The sequence below is a fragment of the Gopherus evgoodei genome, unplaced genomic scaffold (genome assembly GCF_007399415.2).
Source record: "Gopherus evgoodei ecotype Sinaloan lineage unplaced genomic scaffold, rGopEvg1_v1.p scaffold_38_arrow_ctg1, whole genome shotgun sequence".
Classification (NCBI taxonomy): domain Eukaryota; kingdom Metazoa; phylum Chordata; order Testudines; family Testudinidae; genus Gopherus; species Gopherus evgoodei.
The window spans coordinates 1,310,713-1,334,359 of record NW_022060059.1 but is presented as its reverse complement, the minus strand read 5'-3'; the positions used below and the strand labels follow the sequence as shown (position 1 = coordinate 1,334,359).

Below are 23,647 nucleotides of genomic sequence, written 5' to 3'. Positions count from 1 at the left end.
ACTAGAGAGGATTCAAACCAGATTCTCAGATCTAATCACCACAAATAGTGAGTAGCTCAGAAGCCAAACCTGGAACTGAATTTTGCAAATCACCTGCTTTTTAATGGCTTGAAGCAAAAGTCTGGATAAAATTTTAGTGTGTTTGAAATCTGGATCTAGGTCCTGATCTGACTTTTAGGACCTAAGATTAGCTTTAGTTTTGGCCTGTTGAACCGAGGAAATTCAGGCCCGGAAGGGTTTAAGACACTGTACAACAGGACTAAGCCAGCTGTCGCCCATCTGCATTAAAGCTACCCACCTAGTACCCCATTGAGTTTTGTCTTCCTGGTGGTTTAGGAGGTTTGATTTAGTTGGGGATTGGTCCTGCTTTGAGCAGGGGGTTGGACTAGATGATCTCCTGATTTCCCTTCCAACCCTGATATTCTATGATTCTATGAACACATGCTCTTAGGTTAAGACACAGAGCTCTTGGGGGAAGAAGGGGAGGGTACGGCTACACTTGAAATTTCAAAGCGCTGCCACAGCAGCGCTTTGACGTGTGAGTGTGGTCGGAGCGCCAGCGCTGGGAGAGGGCTCCCAGCACTGATTACACTGAGGCTTTACAGCGCTGTATCTTGCAGCGCTCAGGGGTGTGTTTTTTCACACTCCTGAGCGCGAAAGTTGCAGCGCTGTAAAGTGCCAGTGTAGCCAAGGCCGGAGTCTTGTGGTTAAGGCAAAGGCCTGCAGGAGACCAGGCTTCAATTCCTGACTCTGATCTAAATTTCTTATATCACCTTGGGCAGGTCAGTGAAGACCAAGCTATGAACCATGGGACTTATCTACACAGGTGAACAAGGAAGTGGAACGAGCTCCCCTGCATGAGCCACCCACAAGGTAGGAGAGAGCAGTGTAGGCATGTGGTTGTGTGTAGAGCCTTAACAGCAGCCAGCATAGCTGAGATGGGGAAGAGGGGGAAGTGATCCATGTCTAGGGGGTCTCATATGCCTGGTGTACACCTAAAACTTAACTCTGTTGCTAAGGGCTGTGAAAAATGAGAGATGTAGTTAAGCCACGCTAAGCCCACATGTAGACAGCACTAGACTGATGGAAGAATTCTTCCATCGACGTATCTCCCACTTCCTGGGGAGGTAGACTTACTATGGCAGTGGGAGACATCCTCCCATTGCTGTAGGAAGAACCTATAATGGCTCAGCTGCAGCAGTGCAGAGTTAGCCTCAGAGGGACGGACTGACTACAGCCATGGGGAAAGCCCTTCTGTCACTGTAGCGAGTGCCTACATTACGGGGACACAGCTGTAGCTATAGTATGTGTAGACATAGCCTCAATAGTATGTTGGTTTCTGGGGTGGCTGTGTAGCTGGGCACTGCCCTTCACTCAGGGCCTGTGGAAATTGCACTATCCAGCCCTGTTGCCTCAGTTTACAAATCTGTAGAATCAAGAAAACAACATTGACTCCTCTCCCACGGAGGAGGGTTGGTAGTGTCTAGGATGGGGATGGGCAAACTTTTTGGCCTGAGGGCCACATCGGGGAATAGAAATTGTATGGCAGGTCACAAATCCTCACAAAATTGGGGTTGGGGTGTGGGAGGGGGTGAGGGCTCTGGGTAAGGAGTTTGGGGTGCAGGAGGGTGCTCCAGGTTGGGATCGAGGGGTTTGGAGAGCAGCAGGGGGATCAGGGCTGAGGTAGGGGGTTGGGACATGGGGAAAGGCTCAGGAGTGCAGCGTCTGAGTGGTGCTTACCACAAGTGGCCCCCGGAAGCAGTGACATGTCCCATCTTCGGCTCCTATGCGGAGGCGCAGCCAGGTGGGTCTGCATGCTGCCCCATCTGCAAGCCCTGCCCCTGCAGCGCCCATTGGAGCTCTTAGGAGCCAGAGTGGGGCCAAGTCATGTGGTGCAGCCCCCGACCCTGCGCCCTGGCTGGAGTGGTAAAAGCCCCAGACCCCACTCCCCAGAGGGAGCTCGCAGGCTGGCTTAAAATGGCTCATGGGCTGGATCCAGCCCATGGGCCGTAGTTTGCATATCCCTGGTCTAGGAGGTGCTCAGACACTTAAGGAGCATGCCATAGAAAAGCATTTCGTGGCAGAGCCCACTTCACTCGTGACTACCATGGTCTATTATACAGCTGCTCTTCTTCTCTCGCAAAGGCGGCTGACAGTCTGATTAATCTGCAACAGGTTTCTCCTTAAACCTTTTCATGTTCTGTGCTGATCTCTAGCTAATGGCCTTCCTGGGCCCAAGCTGACAAGGTCAGAAATGCCTGCACTGCACACCTCTTGTCCTGCTTTGACATCTGCCCCATACAATTGGACACATTGCCTCATTTTGTAAGTCAGAATTTCCTGGGGAGTTCCTAGGGAGATTCCTTCCATGTACAGCATTGTATGATTGGCCTCTGAAGAATCAGCTACTGGGCACTGTCTGAGGCTGGATACCAAAGTAGACAGACCTATGGGTGAAATCCTGATGCCATTGAGGTCAACAGGTGTTTTGTCATTGACGTCAATGGGACCAAGATTTCACCAGTGAACTGACTCAGTACAGCCTATATCATTTAATGTGATGCACCAGTAACACCTCACCTACCATGTGACCATATATTGTATTGGGTCTCTCACCTGCAGGGATGTGGGTTTAGCTGGTAATGTAATAATAGTCAGTGCTTTAAATAAAAAATGGTGATGATTTATTTTGCAGGAATGTCCAGGAGCCCTAGTCCTGGCCCAGGACCCAGTTGTGCTGGAGCTGTACACACACAGAACAAGAAGACAGTCCATGGCCTGTGTTATCCATGTTCCCTAACGTAACCTTCATAACACCCCCTTGAGGCTGAGAAATAACTATTACTATTGCCATTTTACAGGGGTGAGACCTGAGACAGGGAGGGTAAGTTGCCCAAGATCACCACACAAGTCAGTGGTAGAGCCGAGATTAGCCTCAGGAACTCCTCACCCCCATATTTGTGCTGAGAAGACTAGGCCAAGCTTGTGACATTGCACACCATATGTTTTATGGGAATATACTTATGAGTGTAAATACAATGTAACTGGACAGGGTAGGCCCACTGCTCAGTGAGGAGGGAGAAACAGTAATAGGAAACTTGGAAATGGCAGAGATGCTCAATGACTTCTTTGTTTCGGTCTTCACCGAGAAGTCTGAAGGAATGCCCAACACAGTGAATGCTAATGGGAAGGGAGTAGGTTTGGAAGGTAAAATAAAAAAGAACATGTTAAAAATCACTTAGAAAAGTTAGATGCCTGCAAGTCACCAGGGCCTGATGAAATGTATCCTAGAATACTCAAGGAGCCAGGGGTGAAAGTAACTCACAGGACTTACCGGTACGGCCGGAGTCCTGGGGGTGAGTGGGGGAGGATGGGGGGTGGCCTCTACTGGAAGAGGCGGGGGCTCAAGATTTAAAGGTCCTGGGGCACCAGCTGTGGCTGGGAGTTCCAGGGCCTTTAAATCACTCAGGGGGCTCCCAGCTGCAGAGGTGGCTGGTAGCCCCTGGTGCTAACTAAAGGGCCTGAGGCTCCAGCCACTGTGGAGCTCAGGGACCTTTAAATGTCGGCCCCAGCCCGGTTGCCAAAACTGCCTTGGTGGGGAGCCCGGAGGACCCCTTTAAATGCTGGCCCCAGCCCAGCTGCTGGAGCTGTGGGTCAGGGCCAGGGCCACGGCCAGGATTTAAAGGGCTCCTCCGAGTTCCCAGCCACCCAGCCCAGTCACCACGGTGGGCCAGGGCCGGCATTTAAAGGGCTCCTCTGGGCTTCCCACTGCAGCGGGGAGCTTGGAGGAGCCCTTTAAAAGCCAGCCCCAGCCTGGCCGCCAGAGCTGGCCAGGGCCGGGATTTAAAGGGCTCCTCCCGGCTCCCAGCCATGGTGGGAAGCTCGGAGGAGCGCTTTAAATGCCGGCCTCGGCCCGGCCACTGGAGCTTCAGGCCGGGATTTAAAGGGCTTGGGGCTCCCCACAGAAGCACAGCGTACTTGCTCTTGCTGGTACACCGTACTGGACAGAACCGGCTTATTTTCACCTCTGCAAGGAGCTAATAGAGGAGGTATCTGAGCCTCTAGCTATTCTCTTTGGAAAATCATGGGAGACAAGAGAAATTCCAGAAGACGGGAAAAGGGCAAATATAGTGCCCATCTAGAAAAAGGGAAATAAAAACAACCCAGGGAACTACAGTCCAGTTAGTTTAACTTCTGTGCCAGGGAAGATAATGGATCAAGTAATTAAAGAAACACTTGGAAGGTGGTAAGGTGATAGGGAATAGCCAGCATGGATTTGTAAAGAACAAATCACGTCAAACCAATCTGATAGGATAACGAGTCTTGTGGCTAAGGAAGAAGCGGTGGATGTGGTATACTTAGACTTTAGTAAGGCATTTGGTACTGTCTCGCATGATATTCTTATCAATAAACTAGGCAAATACAACTTAGATGGGGCTACTATAAGGTGGGTGCATAATTGGCTGGATAACCATACTAAGAGTGTAGTTATTAATGGTTCCCAATCCTGCTGGAAAGGTATAACAAGTGGGGTTCATCAGGGGTCTGTTTTGGGACAGACTCTGTTCAATATCTTCATCAAACTTAAATATTGGCATAGAAAGTACACTTATTAAGTTTGCAGATGATACCAAACTGGGAGGGATTGCAACTGGTTTGGTACAAAATGATCTGGACAAATTGGAGAAATGGTCTGAGGTAAACAGGATGAAGTTTAATAAAGACAAATGCAAAGTGCTCCACTTAGGAAGGAACAATCAGTTTCACACATACAGAATGGGAAGAGACTATCTAGGAAGGAGTACATCAGCAAGGGAACCAGGGTTATAGTGGACCACAAGCTAAATATGAGTCAACAGTGTGATACTGTTGCAAAAAAAGCAAACATGATTCTGGAATGCATTAACAGATGTGTTGTGAGCAAGACACGAGAAGTCATTCTTCTGCTCTACTCTGCGCTGGTTAGGCCTCAGCTGGAATATTGCGTCCAGTTCTGGGCACCGCATTTCAAGAAAAATGTGGAGAAATTGGAGAGGGTCTAGAGAAGAGCAACAAGAATGACTAAAGGTCTAGAGAACATGACCTATGAAGGAAGGCTGAAAGAACTGGGTTTGTTTAGTTTGGAAAAGAGAAGACTGAGAGGGGACATGATAGCAGTTTCCAGGTATCTAAAAGGGTGTCAAAAGAAAGAGAGAGAAAACTTGTTCATCTTAGCCTCTAAGGATAGAACAAGAAGCAATGGGCTTAAACTGCAGCAAGAGAGGTTTAGGTTGGACATTAGGAAAAGTTCCTAACCGTCAGGGTAATTAAACACTAGAATAAACTGCCTAAGGAGATTGCAGAATCTCCATCTCTCGAGATCTTTAAGAGTAGGTTAAATAAATGGCTATCAGGGATGGTCTAAACCAGTGCTTCTCGAAGTGTTGGTCCGCAGACCGGTGCTGGTCCGCGAGCCATTGGCTGCCGGTCCGGGGCGAGTTTCCTCATAAGAGCGTCAAATAGGATAATAATATGGCACCAGTCCCTGGAACATTGGAAAAAAAATTGCCAGTCCCCCGTATCAGGTAGCTTGAGAAGCACTGGTCTAGACAGTATTTGGTCCTGCCATGAGGGCAGGGGACTGGACTCGATGACCTCTCAAGGTCCCTTCCAGCCCTACAATCTATGAATCTATGCTTTATGCAAAAGGTCTCTTGTAAGGTATTATTACAAAATTTATAATCTACTGAGTGTGTTCATCCTATTTGTATGAATGTAGCATTCTTGTACCTGAAGCTAGAAATATGAAGTATTATTCTGAAGTCCGATTGTAACTATGCAAAGTGTGGGCCGTTAATGGTGGCTTGGAATCTTGATGGCTCCCATTAACTAGGACAATTGGTTGTAAAAGGCTCTGCTTACTTGTAAGCCTTCCTGTATACATGGGTGCCAGCCAGTGAGTAATGAAGTCTCACAGGACATGTGAACATGTCACATGATACTGGAATCCATCTTAAACCTGGTGCTTTTCCATTTAGAAGGAAGGGTGGGAACCCAAAGAGAGAGAAGGATTCCCGCCTTGTGCCAAAGGTGTAAAAGAGTGTGTAACACAACAAATGGGGCTGCCAGTCATGAGAATTCCCCTAGTTACCACCTGAGCTGGAACTAACAAGAACTGTACCAGGGGACAGGATTGGGCCCAGACTAAGAAGGACTCTAGTCTGTGAAAGAAGCTTATTGGAACATCTCTGAGGATGAGATTTACCTGTATTCAGTTTCTTAAATGTATTGGGCTTAAACTTGCATGTTTTATTTTATTTTGCTTGGTAACTTACTTTGTTCTGTTATTACTTGAAACCACTTAAATCCTACTTTTTATACTTATAAAAAAAGTGATTAATTAATCCAGAGTAAGTGATTAATACCTGGGGGAGCAAACAGCTGTGCATATCTCTCTATGAGCAAACAGCTGTGCATATCTCTCTATCAGTGTTATAGAGGGCAGGCAATTTATGAGTTTACCTTGTATAAGCTTTATGCAGAGTAAAATGGATTTATTTGGGGTTTGAATCCCGTTGGGAACTGGGTGTCTGGGTCCTGGAGATAGGTGACTTGCTGAGCAGTTTTTGGTTAAAGTCTGCACCTTTGGCGGCGTGGACCAGACCTGGGTCTGTGTTGCAGCAGACTAGCATGTCTGGCTCAACAAGGAAGGGTTCTGGAATCCCAAGCTGGCAATGGAAAACAGGCTCAGAGGTAGTTTCAGCACATCAGGTGACAGTCCCAAGGGGTGGAGGGGAGGGATAGCTCAGTGGTTTGAGCATTAGCCTGCTAAACCCAGAGTTGTGAGCTCAACCCTTGAGGGGGCCATTTAGGGAACTGGGGAAAAATTCTGTCTGAGGATTGGTCCTGCTTTGAGCAAGGGGTTGGAATAGATGACCTCCTGAGGTACCTTCCAACCCTATGAGTCTATGATGAAACCCATCACAAAGCTGCCTTCCTAGGGATCAAAGAGTAAGATGTGTTTTGAAAGGGCTAATTACTAAGAGGTGATGAAGTAGGAATGATTCACACACTTCCTGTGGGTGATGTCCCTTGAGACCACCCTTGTGGCAGTGTATAGTCCTCCCCTGTTAAGCAACAGATGCCTTGGTCAGGTCTGTAAAGTGCTAGCCAGCTCCTGTCAATGCCAGGAGACTGCAGCGCTGGTCCCTGGGAACAGGCCCTGGATATACTTGGGAAGCAGTGGCTTTCAGCAAATCTTTCACCACAGAGAAGTATGTTTGTTCCAAGCAAGTAGAGCCTGATCCAAAGCAGTGGGAGTTTTTCCATTGACTTCAGTGTGCTTTGGATCAGGCTCCTATTTAGGAACTTGTGCGAGTGGGATCTTCAAGCCTGGGAGGGGAGAGTTGGGTGAGCCTCTCTTAATTGCCAATCCATGCTGCAGAACAGCATAATATACACGCTCAGTATAATAACGTGCAGGATCACACAGACTGACATTATTCCTGGGGGAATTCTGCACCACTGAATGTGCACAGAATTAATGTCCCCTGCAGATTTCTTCACTTTCCTGCAAAAAAATGACTTTCTGACAGGGAAGCAAAGGGAAGCTGCAAGAGCAGTCATGTACCACTCCCTAGCAGAGCAGATACATTGTTTCAGACACCCAGAGCAGCCAGTGGAGCTGTAAATCACTGAAGGGCTGGGGACACCTCAGCCACTGGCTCCTGCCAGGAGTTGAGATCAGCTGCTAGTCCTGGCTGGGCTGGAGGGGACAGGACTTCCTCTTCCTCTGCAAGGAGTGTCTGGGGCTGTGTCAGACCCACCCCCAGAAACCTCCCCCAGCTGCAGGAAGCTCAGCACCTCCAGCTCCCTGCCTATATCACTCCTTAATTGTGGGGGCAGGGGTCACTGTACCAGGATCTATTCCCCCATTCACCCAACCCCCGTGCATCCAGGCCTCTCATATCCAGAGACCCCTTCCATGCCTCACTAGGTACATCCAGAACCCTCATAACCCTCCATACCTAAACCCCACCCCACTGAACCTCAACCCCTGCCTCTGGAGATCCCCTGTGCCCCCCTGCCTCCAGACCCACAACCCTGCATTCAGACCACTTCACATTGAACTCCCTACACTCAAACCACCATTGTGATGCCCCATCCCTTGCACCACCCTGAGCTTCCACATCCAGACCCCCAAGCCACTGACCCAACTAGCTGCACCCAGACCCCACCCTACAAAGCTCCGCTCCCCCAGCACCCAGACCTCCCTACTGCTGAGACCCACATACCCCTCTGCTGAGCCCCAATCACCTTCACCAGGAAGCCCCTGCAGAGTTCCATTGTCTCTGCACCTGGAACCCCACCAATGAGCCTCTGTGCATCCAGATCCCCCCACACCTAGACCCCCTACTGAGCTGTCTGCACCCAGATTGTCCCACACGGAATCCTCTCACCCTACATCTGGATCCCCCACACTGAGCCCCTCCACACTTGGATCCTGCCTGGTTGAGCATACCTGTCCAACACCTGTTGCGCCTTGCGCAGAGGGGCAGGGCCCCAGGGTGTTTCTGGGGCAAGCCCAGGCCTTGTGCTGTGTCATGATGAGTTGCAGCCTCACTGCTGAGTCTGGGTCCTGGGGTTGCGGGTGCTGCAGGGTGATCTCCCACCTTTGTGCAGCCAGTGGCCTGTGCTCCCCACTGCCATGCTGGAGCCTCCATATTTATTTATTGACAAATAAAACTTGCAGAATTTTAAAATATTGTTGCAGAATTTTAAATATTTTTGGTGCAGAATGCCCTCAGGAGTATGACATGCAGGTGCTGGAGGCCTCCCTGGCTCAGCCTTTGAAAGGGATATCAGCAGGACATCTGGGTTCTGTTCTGAACTCTGCCATTGACTTACTGTGTGGTCTTTGCACAATCATTTCCCTTCCCTCTACCTCAGTTTTCTCATCTGTCAAGTGGGGACAATACACCTGACCTACTGTACAGTGGGCTCTGAGGCTGAGCCAATTAATTCTTGCAATGTTTTTGGGACAAGCTGCTGTGCAGGTACAAAGAACTGCCACTTATTACACAAGTTGGGTGGGGAGGGAGAGAATCTCCTGCATGAGACCTTGGGTCCAGTTTGCTCTGCCTGGGCAATGAATATCCCACAGAGCCCATTTTTGTAGGATTGCTCCAGTATTGCTGGTCCAAAGTTTCCCTCTTCTACCAGCTGTGCAGTGACCTTGGGGCATTGCGGGAAAGCTGCAAATCAGGAGAGTAGCATAAGCCAAGCCAGTACTTGTGAGTGTGTGCCTTGCAAGTACAGCACAGATGCTTAGCAGTGCTCTGGTCACTGGAATCAGCCCTCCCATAGGCCAAGACTGGGTCGAGCCAGGCTTTGACTGTGCTGGAGCTGAGCCTGGGCCATTCACGTGGGAGCATAGCATGCTCAGCACTGGAGCGGATTGGGTTCTTTTGTGGCACTCCCCTGCTCCCTTTTCAGAGACAGATTCATGTGCATTCCAATGACAATAACAAGCTGTAGTTGTCTGGTCCTTTAATTCCAGTCCCCTGGAGTCCCAGATCCCTTTTGCAAACACACTACTTCATCAGAATTCTGGTGGGAGCTGTGATTGATGGGAGCAAAACAATCCTCCTCCCAGAGTTGTCCTTAGGATTTATGGTGCCCTAGGCGAGATTATTAAACTGGTGTCCTGTGCCTGTCTTGCTCTTAGCAACACAAACATAAGCTTACAGTATTGGAAAACTTGCCACATGCATGTTATTAAAACCAGTTCAACGTAGTTAAGCACACTGTAATGCTGATGGACTAGCACTAAAGAAGTAGCACTATAGAAAAAATTCTGATTTGACAGAATGATGCAAATAATATAATTTTTTTAATTTGTCAACATTTTATTGGAAATTTATATGAAGAGGTATTGAAACAAGGATTTGTTTTTAATTAAAAGCAATCTTTCTGGCTTTTTTGGCTGCAAAATCAGGAATAATGTCATTGTATGACAAAGACAAAGTGATGTCTTGTTCGATTGCAAGAATAGTAAGACCAGTCAAGTGTTTCTGACTCCTTGTAGAGCGGAGATAGTTTTTAATGAGTTTTAGTTTTGAGAAACTCCATTCTCCTGATGCTACTGTTACAGGAATTGTCAGTAGAGTACAAGTGGCAATGTACACATTAGGATATATCACAGATTATTAGGGTTGGAAGGGACCTCAGGAGATCATCTAGTCCAACCCCCTGCTCAAAGCAGGACCAATCCCCACTTCCCTAAACAGCCCCCTCAAGGATTGAGCTCACAATGCTGGATTTAGCAAGCCAATGCTCAAACCACTGAGCTATCCCTCCCCCCAGTTTGCTGGTATGAGTAAACTATACAATGTCCATCATCGATTTTGCATGTGGCAACACAGATGACAGTATACTCAATTCTTCATACAGTTCAAGTTCATTTAAATCAAAATGATAGCCGTGCTTCAGGAGGCTTTCTAGGTCAGGGGTCTCCAATGCAGTGCCCATGGGTGCCATGGCGCCCGCAGGGGCCTCTCAGTGCACCTGCGTACTGGCTGGTGGACAAGCATCTGCTGAAATGCCAGCAAAATTCGACAGCATTTCAGTGGCGATGCCTCTGGATGATGCCGCTTGCTGCCGATAAGCAGCGTCATCCATAGGCTTCGCAGCTGAAATGCCGCCGAATTTCAGTGGCATTTTGGCGGATGCTCGTCCACTGCCACGGTCCTTTGTCTGGCAGGTGCCAGACGAAAAAAGTTGGGGACCACTGCTCTAGGTTCTTGCACTTTGTCATTAGTTGCTCTTGTTTTCCTATTTTGTTGAATTTACTCCTGCTCAGCCCGCTACCAGCTGAGTGAATGGAACCCCAGGCTGACAGCGGATTGAGTGGCTCAGCCAGGGTCTCAGCCGCTGGCCTACTCAGCCTGCTGCCAGCCTGGGGTTCCTTGGGGGTCCCCAGGCCAGCAGTGGGTGCTGAGTGGGGCCAGCGGCCAGGACTCTGGGTGGCAATGGGGCAGCCGCCGGAACCCCAGAGCAGTGGTGGGCTCAGCCGCTCAGCCTGCCTCTGCGTGCCATCAAAAATCAGCTCGCGTGCCACCTTTGGCACGTGTGCCGTAGGTTGCCGACCCCTGCTCTATACATTAGTAAGGAGATGAGCATATTACAGTTGTTGGAGGGCTCTAATTAGCAGTAACAGGGCTATAGGAAAGTCAGTCAACATTTTTTGTTTTTCTGATGAAAACTGGCCCACTCCCTTCCCCATACCAAACTTGTCACAAATAATTGTTTGCTTAATTTTCTGTTTTTGGCTAAGATATTGATTTTTAAAAAAATATATATTGAAATTGAATTCAGGATTATTAGCAAGCATTTTTGGGGACCAAATTTGTTAAATGACAATCTAAATGGAAACACAGTACTGCTTTCATGTTTGGCTCACCCCCCAGCCTGCTGGTCCAACAGCTGCAGTAGAGGAGGAAATAGGTGGAAAACTGCAGGATCCCAAAATCCACCTCTTTGGGTGCAGAGTGACAACAGCAGCAGCAAACCCTCAGGTCCAATCACACGCCAATGGGCACCACCGCCAGCCCAGCTGACCATGGTGAAGTTAGCACAGCATCTGATCTCCGGGACGGGGCACCCATGAAGCCACAGCAGCTCATCCTACCCTGTGCAGCTTTCCCCGGATGAGATGGATCAGCGCTAACCCGGGGGAGACAAGCGCTTTCCAGCTAGGGTGTCCGGATCCAGATGTCCTGATTTTATAGGGCCAGTCCCGATATTTGGGGCTTTGTCTTATATAGGTACCAATTACCACCAGCTAGGGTGACCAGACAGCAAGTATGAAAAACTGGGATGGGGGTGGGGGGGAAAAGGAGCCTATATAAGAAAAAGACCCCAAAATCAGGACTGTCCCTATAAAATCGGGACATCTGGTCACCCTATAGGCGAGTTCCTTCCCTCACCCCTTCCCAGAGACCCCAGCAGCCAATCCTCTCCCTCAGACTGTGCTGCATTCATCTCTCTCTAGGATCCAGCAGCCCTGCTCTTACATGCTCCACTGCTTCCCGTCTGTCCAGGCTCCCAGCAGAGCAGTGTCCCCAGACCTAGTGGTGCCCTAGGCGGCTGCCTGTTCTGCCTATGGCTAAGGACGGCCCTGCCTCCCTCTCTTCATTCTCTCCCCTCCCACTCCAACTATCTTTATGGTAATGGCACTTGGCCAGCTTCCAGCTCACAAGCCATCTCCATTCTTTGACTCCAAAAGGTATCAGAACAACGGAGGGAGCCAAGGCATGTGGTAAGTGGAGAGATAATTGCACCCTTGGTGCCCACCCTTTTTCCTAGCACTCCCCTCCCTGTGATCACCTAACCTCAAGGCCTCTCAGACTGCAACATTGAATCTGTCTCACTGGCAAATACTTTGACTAAATGAACTGGTTCAGAATCAAAGCATGGATCAAAGCAATTGGGTTTGGGAAAACACTGCAGAATGTAGCCTGTTATGGAGTGAGTTGGATCCAAAAGTAGTGTGGGTTTGGGATCTGAACCCTGACCCATTTTGGTCAGGGTCTACTAGGTAGCAGCCCTCCTTCAGGACAAGGCAGAGTTGGCAGTGATTAGCATTTAGAGGGAATGCACAGGTATTTATTCTGAGTCAGAATCACAGAGTTTAAGGCCAGAAGGGACCATCCAGATTGTCTACTCTGACCTCCTGTACAGCACAGACCTCTAAACTCAGTAGCCTGCATTTGACTAAAGTATTACAGCTCTCCAGAGACTAATGTGTGCCACAGACAGAGAACAGAGGGACCAAGGTGCACCAATGCCTAAGGCCCCTGCAATGGCAGGGAATTAAATTAATGAACTATATCCACCTGATCCTAGCAAGTGGCCACACTGTTCCTACTTGGAGTCTAAGAGCAACTAGGTCAATAACACAATTGTTACAGTCTTGTGGAAGTAGAGAAAGTCTGCACCTTTAAATTAAGGATACCTGGACCACAGAGCATTGGAAACTGTTTCTATTTTTATTCTACCTCCCAGGGTTGTGGCGAGGACTAATCACTTGAAGTGTCTATTTCAGTGCAAAGGGCTGTGCAGTGACTTGGGACCAGAATGAGCTTCTACCAACATGAGTGTAATCTCCTTTAGGCTCATGTAAATCAGGAGTAATAGCACTGAACTCAGTGGAGGTGCATCACTGTAAAACTGGGGCAAGAGGAGAATCAGACATTGTATTATAATAGGTGGAAAATTGCCATTTTGTTTTCCCAAAGAACTCTGGAAGGAGACAAAACAATTTTTGCTTCATTCAAAATTTTTCATAGTACTTTTGTATTCCAAAATGAAAACGTCAACAAAGATTCCACTGGGAAAGAGAGAAAAGTAGACAAAAGAGGGAAGAAGAAATGAAAGCTAAAAATAAACCAAAACATGTAGATTACTAATCAAAACAAGTTTTTTCATTTCACTGAAAAAAATAGGAAAATTTCAAAAATGCCAAGAAATATTTGAACATTTTTATATGGTTCCAAAAGCCATTTTCAGTCTGAAGAACCATTTAATTGAAAACATGTTGACTGGCTCTAATTATTATTACTTATGATTATGAAATTCTTTGTCTCACACGGCCTCGCTTGCTATTTGATTTTATATATAATTTTTTTCTCCATTAGATTTTGTCTCATTCACCTTTTCTGCTCCTTCCCCACTCCCAGTTTCCAAGCGGGACACAAACCATTAATATTTAATGGAATAGATTGCCTAGGGAAGTTGTGGAATCTCCATCGCTGGAGATATTTAAGAGTAGGTTAGATAAATGTCTATCAGGGATGGTCTAGACAGTATTTGGTCCTGCCATGAGGGCAGGGGACTGGACTCGATGACCTCTCGAGGTCCCTTCCAGTCCTAGAGTCTATGAGTCTATGAGTCTATATTTGCACTTGCGCTGAACTCCCAAGAGCACACAGTCTGAGTGGTTTTGGAATTAGGCTAAGTGCATTCACTTTGGGTAGTTTGGCACACTTGTAGTTTATCCCATGCACAAGCTGCTGCTGTTTAAGGCTGCTGTGGGTACTGAAGTACAGTCTGTGTGATAGATGCTCTGCAGAGCAAAGCTGTGTTGCAACAGATCTCGTGCTGGTGAAGTGGTTCTTCCATACAAGAGAACTGGAGAGACTCAGCATTAAGATCAAATGTTAGCTGTTGAAGATAGTGGTTTGTAAGGTAGCATAGTCTAGTGGCTAAGGCTGTGGGCTGAGCACCAGGAGACTGTGTTCTAGTACTAGCTCTGCCACCTGCTTGCTGAGTCCTTTCACCTCTCTCCGTGCCTCAGTTTCCTTGCATTTAAAACAGGAATAATACCCTTGGTCATAAAGTGCTCTGATATCAACGGCTGAGGCTCACCCTATGAGAGCTCAGTCATCTCTTTTCTCTCCAACTGTTTGCCATAGAGAACAGGATCCCAGGCATGAGGTGATCCCGCTGGTTCACCTCCCTATTTCACCTCATTCCTACATGTTTATATCTAGGAGCTCTTCTGCAGGCCCCTTACACCATTTATTCCTTGGAACATTCAATAATTCCCTAGGCAAGGCAAGTGCCTTTCGCACTGTCTTTGCACTCCCTATGGCTAACTCTATCACTATGTCGATGCCCCATTTATCTCTGGCTGCAGCTTCCAGAACTGTCTGTGCCAGACATTTCACAAATAAATCACTGCTCTGGCCTCTAAGACGCTGCCTATTCCCTACTCCCCAGAGGGACCTGGTTCTGGCAGGAGGAGCTGTCCGACTTCCAGCACAAAAAGGCCCACACCAGCTTTGACACAAATATGCACAATCCATGCTTGCTGCCCACAATGCTGTGTGCGCACACACCACTGGAGTTACACCCAGAATCTCACGTGCACATGCCATGTACCAAGTTTTATGCACACACCAAAGCAAGCTTGCATTCTGTACATACGCAAACACTCTCAGTGGCTTGGGCACACACAAAGAACTGCTCTATAGCAAACCCAACCATCATGAACACTCAGATTCATACTGTATTTGCATGTATTTATGCACCAAGACACACTCACACAGAGACCTCCCTCCACGCTTAGCCCTTCATAAGCATTCCCTTTCCTCTACCCACTTCCCACCTCTCTTTCCCAGTGTAAACTGAGAGCACTGAAGTGCCTGTAGGGAATGTGGGGGTGTCATGACAATTTTCTCCCCCACCTCTTTCCTGCCTCCAACTCCAGTTGACAGGTGGGTTCATGCCCCATCCATCACAGCTGTCATCACCTTCACCTCTGTCGACATGACTGCATTAACCCGTGCCTTGCCTTAGCTCTGTAAATTAAAGCCCACCTCCTCCCTCCCAACCAAAGAGAAGCAAACTATCTGGGAAAGCATGGCAGGGGGCTAAGGGGACAAGGCAGGAGATGCAGCTGAAGGAAGTGGGATTAGAGAACAAGCTGCGTTCCTGCCCAGGGGTTTACAGGACAAGTGGGGCATTGAGGCTGTTACAGAAAAGGACAAGGGGTGCTTTCCAGAAGTCCGGGGCCCTCTATAAAAGGAGGAACCCTGAGGCTTGGCTAAAGACAAAGGCACAGGCCTTGTTACCGTAGAGACACAGGCTCAAGCATGCTTATGTTAGACAGGCTTCTCCCCTGCTCCTCTAACAGGTCCAGAGATCAGGGGTGATGTGACCCCCCAGGGCAAGGCTGTCCTTTGTCTAATGGCCCTGAAATATGGAGGCAGAGGCAAAAGACACTAACTAGGAAGCTGAGCTCCAGAGGAGAAGAAAATAACAGGTAGGTAGAAGGGGTCCTGGAGAGGTGACCAACAAAGGGAGATAAAGCAGATTGCACTATTAATGTGACTGGCTATGTCTACACTAGCAAGCTTACAGCAGCACAGCTGTACCGATGCAGCTGCACTGCTGTAAGATCTCTCATGTAGTTGCTCTATGTCAGTGGGAGATAATTAAACCACCCCAAAGAATGAGAGTAACTATATCAGTGGGAGATGCTCTCCTACCACATAGCACTGTCCACACCAACGCTTCAGTTGGTGAAATTTATGTTGCTTGGGGATGGCTTATTCACACCTCTGAGCGACATAAGCTATACTGGCAAAAGTGCTAGTGTAGTCATAGCCATAGTCCCTGTCTCTCGATCTCCAGTGTTTCTCACGCATCTCTCATCTTGGTAGTGAAGCACAGCGCAATCGTAACTAACCTATGAGGATAGCAGAAAAATCTACTGAGCTGTAGAGTTTCTGGATGTTTTTCCTTGAGGAAAGTCTTTATGTAGAAGGGTTTTGGATTTCACTCTCCACACTATCAGGCTTGAACATCACTCAACTTCCCCTGACACAGAATAAAGGTCTTGCTGCTGAGAACTCTGTGCCTTACTCCTGAGACTCTAAACCTGGGGGTCTTCAGCGGAGCAATGCAGCTTTCTTAGAGGGTCCCTGAGAATGAGGCAAGGCTGTGAGAGAGCCAGACTGAAATCCACTGAAGGCACTGTAAAGTACAATCAAGACTCTCATGTCCAGAGGGAGCCAGTCGAGGTGGCAAAGCACAGGTGTAATGTTCTCCTCAGCCTTTGCTGTGTGATGCAAGAGTCTGTGTGCTGCATCAGCTGCTTCCTCTCTGTGGCAGGCATGTCCAGCTCCAGGTACTGTGAGCTGCAGCCGTTAACCATAGTGTGGCTCACTGGTGCTAGATATTAGTCCATAGTTTCCTGCCTGTTTGAAGACAGATGCAGCCATTCCTCACCACTGGGGCTTTTTGCATGCTCAGGAGCAGTGAGAAGTCCAGCATGATCCTAAGACTCCACACAATTCACTGACCTGTGGTCTGATGCTCTCAGCCAACAGTTATATCCGAGCACTGGCAGCTTCCTCAAACTGTCCCTGCTAATAGCTCTTCATCCTTACCTGGGATTAGCTTGCTTTCCACCCATCTGTTAAATATTTGCAGGCCCAGGGGCAGCATGGTGATGTAAAGCTGAATCAACTAGGGAAGGAGATGTTGAGAGTCAGATGTTGGAGAAAGTGGAGAGTCTTCCACTTTCTGGTGGCACATGAGTCTGTGGTGTCTCTCAGCTCCTCCATGCTGTCTCATAGATGGTAGAGAGGAGGGGAAAGTACCAAGCCCAAGTGGGATTTTGCATACCAGGGGCCTGTGGGATGAGGAGCGGGTGCTCTCTGGGATCAGTGCTTTAGAAATGAGTGGACCCAGCTGAACACTGTCTCAGTGCACTCCTGCCAGATCTAGCATGCATGCCATAAACACTGTATAATCAACAACACCCAAGGCTGTGGAGAACAATAGAGAAGTCTGTTTCCTGTCCATGGTCAGGAGATGCGCCTCTGTTGGCATCAGCAGGGCTAAGTCTGTTCAGTGTTCTTCTCTGAAAGCTGCTGGTGAAGGATCCAGGTTGTGGCCAGAGGAAACAGATACTGTTGCCACCACTAGACCTTAACCCAGAAGGAGAGGCTGGAAAATGGGTGGTAATCAGTACAGTGGTTGGAGGTAAGCATAGGGTTCTTCTCTCCTGCTGGATTGCTGCATGTTTTTGCTTCTTTGAAGGCATTGCTAAAGATCTCCTTTCAAGGAGGCCAAGTATTTTCTTTAGCCACGAGTGAGGGCAGCATAGGTATTCGGTCAGATGTTTGCTCGTTGATGGGAAAGTTTATTAAAACCTAGATAGATAGATTGCTCTGAGCTTTCAATGGCACTGCTTGGGTGACTGTTCTGAATCCTGACTGGGAAGCTGGGACAGAAGTCACTCTGGGCTCTGGCTCCACCAGGCCTGCCTAGGAAGTGGTTTCCTTCATGTTTTACTTGAATAAGTCTCAGCCCTGCTTCTCCATAGCCTTGTTTGGGCTTTATGTCTGTAGTTGTGTAACACTTTGGGCAGCGTGCATTACATGTCCTTGTAGCAAGGTGGAATGGCTCTCCTCAGACACAGAGGAAGAGGGTGGCTCCACCCACAAGGAGTGGAGCCCTACCCCAGCTCCACTCCCCAGAAGCCAAGGGGGGGGGCTAGGAGTATAAAGGTGGGACCCAGAAGCTCAGTGGGTGGCCAGCCGATGGAGGGGACAGATGCCTCCCCTGAGCTCTTGCACTGGGAGATGGCAGCAGGCCACAGAGTGCAGATGACTGGCTTGGACTGCCTGGACCTTGGACTGACCTGACCCCAGGGGAGGTAGACTGGCCCAGGCCATCTGGACTCCTGGATGAGCTGGCCCCACAGGAAGCAGACAACTGGCCCCGGACCCCCCAGATGACCTGACCCTGCAGGGGACAGATGGTTGGCCTGGACTGCCATCTGGCCCAACCCTGCCCAGCTTCTGCTGGCAACTGAGGCCCCTGCGGATCACCTGACTTCACTGGACCAAGGGGATGTGTGGAAGTGGCCCAGGAGTAGTAGACCCCTTGGAGGGGGAGTGTGGAAGTGGCCCAGGGGTAGTAGACCCCTGTTTGGTTGCAGTGCTGGAAGAGGGTGAGTCAGCATGTTGCAGCTTGGATCCCCGATGATGTGGTGACAGACCCCTCCAACACCCTTAGGGCCCTGGGCCGGGATGCAGTGGAGTGGGAGGGCCTGCATCCCCCCTGCCACCCAAGTGGTGGGTGGCAGTCTCCCACTTCCTCAGGCTAGCTGAAGGAAAGCCTGAGGTAACTGACTTTGGGTATTGCCCAAGCTGAGTGACTTTTTGTTTCCCGCCCAGCTCTGAACCAGAGCTTGGGCTTGTTAAATATTTGCGGACTGCAGTTCACCCTGAGCAAGGGGTTGGACCATGGGCTCTAGTTCACCACTGCGTTGAGAAGCTGGGTGAAGGACTGCTGGTTTCCCTGGAAGGGGAGAGACAATGGAGTTGGGGTGCAGCTAGAGGGCCATGCCCTGACAAGGATGCCGTGGTCCAGGAGCAACGTGGGGCCCTACAGACAGAGGAAACAGCAAAGCACACAACAGGTGAACAGAGGGTGCTCCAGAGCTGGACAGAACTAATTCCCAGAGCAACCAGCAGGAGGCACTGCAGTGGTGAGCACAACCTGTTACAGTCCCCCTCTGGGACGCTCCACAAAGGATAGGAGTTGTTACAACCTCAAGTACAGAGCTTTAGCTCAAGCTGCAGCAGCTTGTATGTTTCACTCTGGAGTTCCCTGGGTCAGTCCCTCATGTATTAGCTAAGGGAACCACCATCAAGGTTGCATGTACTTTTGCCTCCGAGTGGGGAATGGGAGGATTCAGTACAGCACGTTCCTAGGGTGCCTGTGCCAGCTTCCTGCCCTCCTAGAGCCTCAGACTGAGTCGCATCTGCACTTACCAAGGTTTGGCAGCTGTGCTGGTCCTATGTTGAACTGCTCTTGAAGATGCATTTGTGAGTCCTAAACCTGGATCCCAGCAAGCAGCTTCTACTTTAGAAAGGTTTCTCCATGGACTGCTAGAGCTTTGCAGGGGGATGGAGTAACCTGCTTGCAGCTAATGTGAGGTCATTTGTTACAAGGAGCTGGTGACTCCTTCTCTTGCCTGCTTTCTAGTCCCCCTTCCCCTTCCCACCCAGCCAAGTTCCTGTATCCAGGAAAGCCTGGGAAACATGTTCTGTCTGTCTGGGCCCAGAGCTCAGCCCATTGTGGACGTGAATTGCTGCAGGATGAAGTAAGCGATGGGATGAGATGACAGTTCTAGGTTGGGCCTGTAGAGGAGGAGGCAGTAGGAAGCAGGGATAAGAAGGAGTGCTGGGGCCCCTGGCTGGTTGCCAGTTCTGCTGGAATCTTAATGAAATTAAATTCAATCCCGGGGCACTGAGGGGGCATTTCTGGGAGGTGAAAGCTGCTCCTTTGTGAATCTCAGCTGCTAAGAGCATGGGGCACTATGTTTGGTTTATCCCCAAAAGACACCACCCAGCTTGCTGTGCTGGTCCCCATCTCCATGGCCACTCTCTGCTATATGTCTGCTCAGCATCTCACTCGATGACTGAGTGGCTGGGGCAGCGTACGAAAGACATCACCCACATGCCTAAAAACATCTTCCACTCCCAGGCTTAGGTGGAAGCATCCTAAAGATTGTGACATCCCTGTGAGTGTACAGAGACATCCCCACCCTTCTGCATGGTTGCAGCATCTTGTAGGGCACAGTCCATTTCTGAAGCTGGGGCTTTGTTTCTGGACAATAGGGAAGTGGGACAATCCAAGTGCGTATGAAGGCAAATTGCTCTGAGTTTGCTGGTCAGGGAGCTCTGAATGCCTGCATCAGCTCATGAACTGACTGACTTTGCACAGAGTCAAAGCATTGACACAGCCCAGTTTGGGGCGATCTTCACTGCCTGGCCAATTGCTGAGCCCTTCAGCACAAAGCCCAGCAAACAATCCATAGCAGGCCTGGCAGCTTTCTTCCCCAGCTGACATGCAGAGAAAAGCCCAGGACACATGCCTTTGCACCCCATACACAGCTTAAGGCTGCACTGTAGGTAGCATTGTGTCCCTGAATGTGAAAGAGACTTTCCCGAAAGCATCTCATGGTAGAGGAGAGAATGCTGGGCTTCTTGTTTGCCAGCTTAGAGGGGAGGGGGAAAGAGAGGTGGGGAGGAAGGGGCTGGGAACATACTGAAGCCAAAAGTCAAGGGCAGCATGCACAATTTCAGGCATTGTTTCACATTAGAGTAGTTTGTTCTGATCGCTAGTGTGCCTGGAGGCTGTCATTGCTTTATTAGCCTTTGAGCGGGGCAGGTGTTGAAGGTGCCTATATGCAGAAGGGCTTCTGGGCAGATATCCTCATGCTGAAATCTCTTACCCCTACCTACCAGACAGTGAGAGGATGGGCTGGTGGAGAACAGGCCTGATAGTCAGAACAAGTTGGTTTTACTTCTGGCTCTAACTCACTCTGTGACCTTGTGCTCACTTCACTGGCTTGCGTGTCAGTTTCTCCATCTATAAAATGGGAATGGTGGTATTTCTCCAGGCCAGGGAGGATGCTGGGAGACTTGGTTTGTTAAGTGCTTTGAGGTCTGTATGTAGAAGTTTCAATCCAATCTAACAGTACTATCCATATAAACCTGTGGAACTCATGTACGTGACAGTGTAGAGGCTAAGAGCTTACTGGACATCTAAAGAGGATTAGACACTTGTAGTGATAACAAGAGTATGGACGGCTATGACAGATACAATGCACATTTTTTTTTTAGAAGGGAGACCAACCCTCTTGCAGTAGGGCATGAGCCCAGCGCCATCTGGCAGGAGGTAGGAAGAAGCTGCCCCCATGGGCTGGTTATTCCATCATTGCCCACTGCAGTGTTTCTTGGACCTGTTTTTGAAGCAGCAGGTGCAGACAGAAACAGGATATTGGTGTACATGGCTCCCTGGTCTGATCCAATCTGGCAATTCCTATGCTCCTCTGCATTCATATTCTCCGAGGCAGTATGTTCACCTCCTGGGGTGTGAGGGGCCAAGCATTTTGCATGACTCCCCCCGAGCCAATCCTAATCCAGGTGGACATGCTACAGAGGGAGGCATGTGGCCTGGATTCCTGGAATGGCAGAATCCTCCCCAGAAAGGGGCCTTTGCACAGGGGAAGAGAAGAAGTCAGCCTCTGGTGCTCCTGGGTGTCCTGGTGGGCCGCTGAGAACAAAAGCAGGGAGAACCCTTTCTGGGAAGGAGGTCATATGGCTTTCTGCATTTCCTCCTATTGCTTCCCTGACCCCACCAACACAGCTGGGCCTGAGCTTTATCCAACAAGCTCTTTGGCAAACCCCAATCTTGATCAGACCCTTGTTCAGCCAGACTGGCTGAACGAGAGTCATTTGGCATTAGCACCCCAGATGCAGGGACGTTCTTACCCATATGCAAAGTATGCAGCTGTGTAGGGCACCAGGAAACTTGGGGCACCAAATTTTCTGGTGCCCTGCACAGCTGCGTGCTGCTCCTCCCCAGTCCCTCCCCTACTCCACCCCTTCCCCAAAGCCCCTGCTCTGCCCCCACCCCTCCTCTTCCCACCCCTGAGGAGTGCAGCAGGACTCGGCCTGCATTCACTGACAATGGGAAGTGCAGGGACCTGGACCCAACCATGCCACAGGTGAGTGCTGGGGGGTGGTTCCCCCCTGCCCCCCAAGCCAGCCCCCTCCATGGAGGTCTGGCCCCTTCCCCCCCAGGGGGGCTGCGTAGGGCCCCAGAATAGCTGGGGCTGCCTCTGCCTGAATACACCCCATCCACATGCCCTCGAGGCAATAGACTCCATTGCACCTCGCATGAGAACCCTCTGGGCAAGGAGCAATTGCCCAGCATTGCCCTCTTGGTCTCTTTGTGTGAAAGTTGCATGACCCTGTATGGTTCTGCATGGTGGGCGTGCAGTCCTGAGTGCAGAGCCTGTGTTGCCCTGCACAGAGGGTTCCAGGTTTTGTACACAGACACAGGGAAGGTGTGTGCTCCTGCCCAAGTGGTGCTTAACCACATGAACCTGTATGCAGGCCTGATCCAAGGTGAAAATTAACACCCCGAAGGGAGGTTGTGGAATCCCCATCACTGGAGGTTTTAAATAACATGTTCCACAAACACCTGTCAGGGATGATCCAGGTTACTTGGTCCTGCCTCAGCAGAGGGGGCTGGACTTGATGACCTCTCAAGTTCCCTTCCAGCCTGACATTTTGATGATTCTGTTCCTACTCCCATCTGATAACAGCAAGGAATCAGCTTGGTCCCAGAGGCACAGAGACTCAGTGTTGTATTGCATTCCTTTGCCTTCTCTATCAAGGAAATGCCATCTTAGCAGACATTGAGGGTCTATTTATTCACCTTCTCCTCACACTGGAGCTATCCAATTTTGCAAGCCTGGCTGGAAGTGATCTTTACTCTGGGTTGGGTTTTTAATAAATAGTCCCGTATGGACAGTTAGGAGGGATGGAACCTATCTGCCCTGGGCCTGAGCCTGCAGAAAGGGAAACAGCAATCAATTGGGTAGAATTAATGACCATCTTTTGACAAACCTCTAACAGCTAATGGGCTGAGCTGAAGGATTATTTGGCTGGGTTCTCACTCTCATTATTTTTCCTCTTGTTAAATTAATTGGGTGGGAAACACTACAGCTGAACTTTTGACTTGGTGCCTTTGCAAACTTTCCCTTCAATTAATATTTCACTGGGAGTGGCCAAAATAAGCCCCCAGCCACAGTGGAGTAGCAGGTACATGAGTATGTTGGGGGTGTGGAATTGTACATTGTACAGGTGGCCTAATGCTGCCATCCTACAGCAGGCAAAACTCCAGTTAACTCCAGCAGGAGCTTTGCCTGAGTAAGAATGCGGAGTTGGCCTTAGAGTTTATAAAGAGCTTCATCCTGTTTGCTAGATTAGGATGTTTTCCATGCTCCCAGACTGGGATGCTGCAGAATATGCATTTAATGATACTATAACAGCATCCACCTGACACTTCATGTTTGTCACTAAGCTGCATCCCATGACCACTCAGAACATCCAGGCAGCCATGGGGGCAGAACTCAGACGCTCCTCTTAAAGCACAGGCCACTTGAACCCCAGGAGAATCACCATAAGATGTTAGCAGTATGAAGCCTAAGAGACACATCTGAACAATTCTGATTGTGCCCAGTAGAGGCACAAATTCATTAAAATAGGAAGCAATTTCTTCAGGGATGTAC

General features: G+C 49.3%; 1 long non-coding RNA gene across 1 annotated transcript; it reads left to right on the top strand.

Moving 5' to 3' along the window:
- The first annotated feature begins 2,984 nt into the window (after nucleotides 1–2,984).
- On the top strand, nucleotides 2,985–23,171 carry LOC115642183. Its single transcript, XR_003998177.1, has 5 exons — nucleotides 2,985–3,053; nucleotides 7,134–7,137; nucleotides 17,774–17,784; nucleotides 20,306–20,309; nucleotides 23,161–23,171. It is a non-coding gene; the product is annotated as an uncharacterized LOC115642183 (long non-coding RNA).
- Nucleotides 23,172–23,647: the final 476 nt, after the last annotated feature.